This window comes from Dipodomys ordii, unplaced genomic scaffold, assembly GCF_000151885.1.
Source record: "Dipodomys ordii isolate 6190 unplaced genomic scaffold, Dord_2.0 Scaffold67, whole genome shotgun sequence".
NCBI classification, from domain to species: domain Eukaryota; kingdom Metazoa; phylum Chordata; class Mammalia; order Rodentia; family Heteromyidae; genus Dipodomys; species Dipodomys ordii.
Genome location: NW_012267283.1, coordinates 6,349,997 through 6,354,629, shown reverse-complemented (window position 1 = coordinate 6,354,629; position 4,633 = coordinate 6,349,997). Strand labels below are relative to the sequence as shown.

The following is a 4,633-nucleotide window of genomic DNA, read 5'->3' as shown; positions in this document are numbered from 1 at the left end:
GACTTGTACATCTCATTGTTGCAATGGGTCCATCTGTATCCCTATTTAAACGATTTGTTTTTCCTCTTCCCCTCCACAAATTATACTGACATCAAATACAGTGAAAGCAGGGGTTATACTGTGGGGGAGGGACATAAAATGAAAATACTGTACAGAGGGGTTACAATTACATGGGCAAGATATTGAGTACATTTCTTATCAAGCATTGTTGCCTCCTCCGTTGTTTATCTCCTGCCATTCTTATCCTCCCATCTCCACAACCAACTCCCCCCTCCCTCCCACCTAAATTGTAAAGTTCATTTTCAACATAGCATTTTGTACATCTCATTGTCGCAATGGCTCAAATTGTATCCCATTTAAACAATTTGTTTTTTTCCCTTCGCCTCCCCAAATTATACGAACATCAAATACAGTGAAAACAGGGGTTATACTGTGGGGAAGGGACATAAAAAGCAACAAAAAAATCACGTGGTACCTTATAGATACATTAGAAGCAATAGCAAGAAAGAAAAAACCACTTGTGTCCTTATCTTGGGGTTCATTTCACTTAATATCATCTTATCTGACCATTTCTGCTTATCTCAGACATATACTAGTTATTGCAAATAAGGGAAACCATGGGACCTATGTTTCTTTGGCCCTGGCTTACTTCATTTAATATAATTTTTTTCCAAGTCTTTCCATTTCCTAACAAACGGGGCAATGTCATTCTTTCTGATGGAGGCATAGAATTCCATTGTGTATATATACCACATTTTCTTGATCCATTCATCTACTGAGGGGCATCTGGGTTGGTTCCATATCTTTGGTTTTGTTAATTATTGTTGCAATAAACATAGTTGTGCTGGTAGCTTTAGTATGGTCTTGTTTGTGATCATTTGGGTAAATGCCCAAAAGTGGGATTGCTGGGTCATAGGAGAGCTCTATGTAGAGTCTTTTGAGGAACCTCCATACTACTTTCCAAAGTGGTTGAACAAGTTAACACTCCCACCAACAACACAGTAGGGTTCCCTTCTGTCCATATCCCCTCCAGCATCTGTTGCTATTATAGCCATTCTAACTGGGGTGAGGTGGTATCTCAATGTTGTTTTGATTTGCATTTCTTTTATGGCTAGGGAGGTTGAGCATTTCTTCATGTGTCTATTGGCCATTCTTTTTCCTCTTCAGAGAAGTTTCTCTTTAAGTCTTTAGCCCACTTATTTGTTGGGCAGTTGTTTCCTTGAGGATTTGTTGTTGGGGGATTTAATTTTTTGAGATCCAGGTATATTTTAGATATGAGACCCTTGTCCATTGTATGGCTAGTGAAAATCTTCTCCCAATTTGTGGGCTTTCTATTGATCTTGCTAGCTATGTCCTTTGCCATGCAGAAGCTCTACAATTTCATGCAATCCCATTTGTACAACCTTTCTTTGATTTGTTGTGTTTTTTGGGTCTCTATTCAGAAAATTGTGGCTTGTGCCAAGGGAGACCATGGGTTTCTCCTATTCCATCCTGTAATGTTTTCAGGGTGTCTGCTTTGACTCCGAGGTCTTTGATCCATTTGGAGTTGATTTTGGTGCAGGGTGATATATAAAGATCTAGCTTTAGTTTTCTACAAGTGATTAACCAATTTTGCCAGCACCATTTACTGAAGAGGCTATCTTTCTTCCATTCTATTTTCTTAGCTCCCTTATCAAAGATTAGGTGGCTATAGGTCTGTGGGTTCATTTCTGGGTTTTCATTTCTATTCCATTGGTCCTGAGGTCTCTTCTTGTGCCAGTACCAAGCTGTCTTGATTACTATGGCTTTGTAGCAGAGTTTGAAATTTGGTATTGATATTCCTTCAGCACTGTTCTTTCTGTTAAGGATTGTAAATTTTTAATATACTTTTTATTGCAAAGATACTGTAAGGAGGGGTTATAGTTGTATGGAATCTTCTATTTGAAAATCTCTCTATTAAAAATAATTCTTCAATGTGCCATGAAAGTCTATTTTCATCATTCACTACATCAAAGAGAAAGACTGTGGACTTTGGGAGCTTTGTGTGATGATTTTAAAATACCAAGAATTTATTATCTACTTGTTTTGATTTCACTAAACTATTTCTACACTGTGATTATAAAATGATCTGACTTTTTTCACTTATTTCATAAAGGTTATTCTCCTCCATAAGTGTTTTACTGCTTCCTTCACATCCTTAATCCTAAGATTATGGATCATAGGATTTATCATGGGAGTCTTCACTCCATAGAATATAAATATAAGTTCATCTGTAGCATCCATGTCATCTGAATTAGACTTGGGCTTCATGTACATGAAGGGAATAGTCCCATAGAATATTATTACCACAGTGAGGTGAGCTGAGCAGGTCCAGAAGGCCTTGCTCCTCCCCCTCAGAGGACTGAACCTTCAGGATGCTGCAAATGATCAATGTATAAGAGATCATGATTAATAACAATGGTGTCAGTATGAGAAATGTCATGGCCACAAGTGTGATGAACATATTGCCTGAGACATCAACACAGGCCAATTTCATGTCAGCCAGAATTTCACAGAGAAAATGATTGACAACATTCCTGCAGAAAGGCAGTTGGACCACACCTGAAATTTGCACTGCAGAGTTGACAGCCCCTGCCAGCCAGGACCCAGCTGCATGGATACATAGGAATCCATGCTCATGATGATGGGGTGTCGCAGAGGGTAGCAGATGGCCACGTAGTGATCCAAGGCCATCATGCCCAACAGCACACAGTCTGTTGTCCCCGTGGCCAAGCCAAGGAACATTTGCACGGCACAGCCTAAGGAGATGGGTTTTTTCTCTGAGAGGAAGCTTCCCAGTATGAAAGCAATGGAAGAAGTAGTAAAACAGATGTCCAAGAATGAGAGGTTCCCCAGAATGAAGTACATAGGAGTGTGAAGGCGAGAGTCCAAAATGCTGATAATAATAAGAGTGCCATTACCCAGAAGGATGACTACATACATTACTAAGAACAGCACAAAAAAGTATAGCTCAAGCTTTGGGTAACCATACAGTCTCTTGAGAAAAAAATTCTTCTGGAATAGTTTTGTTTTTCCATTCCATCTTACTGCCTCTGTTTTACCTGTAAGAAAGAGCATGGATTTTACTAGGATTGCTTTCAAAGGTATACCAATGCAGAAGTGCCAGACTTTTATAGGTTAAAAAAGAAACTAAAAAACTTCCTAAAAAAAAGAAACTAAAAAACTGAAAGCCAAAAAAGGGGAAATAAGAAAGAAAGAAAAAGAAAGTACAGACGGACAATGGGAGACTCGGTTACCAATGCATTCAGCATTCTGAGCTGGTGTACAGCCCACTTCAGATGGCTGGCCCAGTGAGTAACAGGAATGGCTGAAGAATTGCTGATGGGCTGCGTCTGTTTACAGCTCAGCTGTTCTCAGTGGGTTGGAACTTAAAGGCTAAACCTCGGTTTCCTCCATCATATACAAATCAAGAGTCAGCTAATTCCCAGTTGTAGCTTTATTATATCATATATGAATTAGGATATTTATAGTGATGTGCAATGACTTCTAAGATATTTATTAAGCAGTAGTGACCTACAGTGAAGTATGTATGCCTCACTGGAGAAATACCCTTACTAATACCTTCCCACTTCACTCTTACCTTGGTCACATGATTTGGTGTAACCAGTGTCCTCTTTACGTCATTTAAACTCAGCATAATTCTAGGAGTCTATTATCATCCACATTTTATACATGAGTCAATTAAAACAAAGCTCTTTACCTAAACTAGGCCAATACCAAATACCATTGAGCAAAGCTAAGATTCAAATCAAGATCATTCTTGAAGATTCCTAAGCCTTTTTCCCCCATATCCATAAAAAATATATATAAAGTAGAATTAGGATTAAAAATGAGAATTACATTATCTATAACTGAGCAATTTTAAATCACTTTTATTGGCTATAAATCACCACAACAAAAAAAATGCTACCATCATTCCTTGCAATTATACTATTGTATTTATTGCTTTTCTACCCAGTAGAATTGGAGCAGGTTCTTTTCCTGTTTGCTTCCATGATTTCAACAGCTAGAACAATGCAGACACAGAGACTAATGCTCAAACCCATTGACTTGAATAAATTAATAAAACCAAAAGATGAAAGCCTTTTTCTGTACAAACCTCTACTTATTTTCCCCAATTCAGTCTGAATAGAAAATCTGTGAGGTAATTACTACTATTATTAGCTGCATTGTCCCTATTATATGTAGGGGAAAATTAAGGCACATAAAAATAAGACAATTTGTTTAAAGTGAAAGTCACAAAACTAAGAAAAAAAATGCCACAGTTACACTTAAACCTTAACAAGATGTCTGCAGAATTCAAGCTCTTAGCAGCCAATTGCAAAGATGGTCAGGAAGTATCAGGCAAAAAGTTAGTTGCTTACAAGAGACAAGTTCAATAGAAATGCTTTGTACTATGCTAGGAAATCAGTGTGTTTTTCTGGCAACGTTTAGTCATTAACTTGAAGAAAATCCTTACAATTCTTGTTGCTTACCATATATGTCAGGTTATTTTCTTTATTTTGACTTACAGAGAATTTTCTATATAGCTTTTGTCTTTTAAATATAAAGCATATTTAGTCAGGTATGGTGGCATATACCTATAATTTCGGTA

The 4,633-nt window shown here is 37.5% G+C and overlaps 1 pseudogene; it reads right to left on the bottom strand.

The window, feature by feature from the left end:
• Nucleotides 1–2,121: 2,121 nt before the first annotated feature.
• Nucleotides 2,122–3,061, bottom strand: LOC105990751 (annotated as a pseudogene).
• Nucleotides 3,062–4,633: the final 1,572 nt, after the last annotated feature.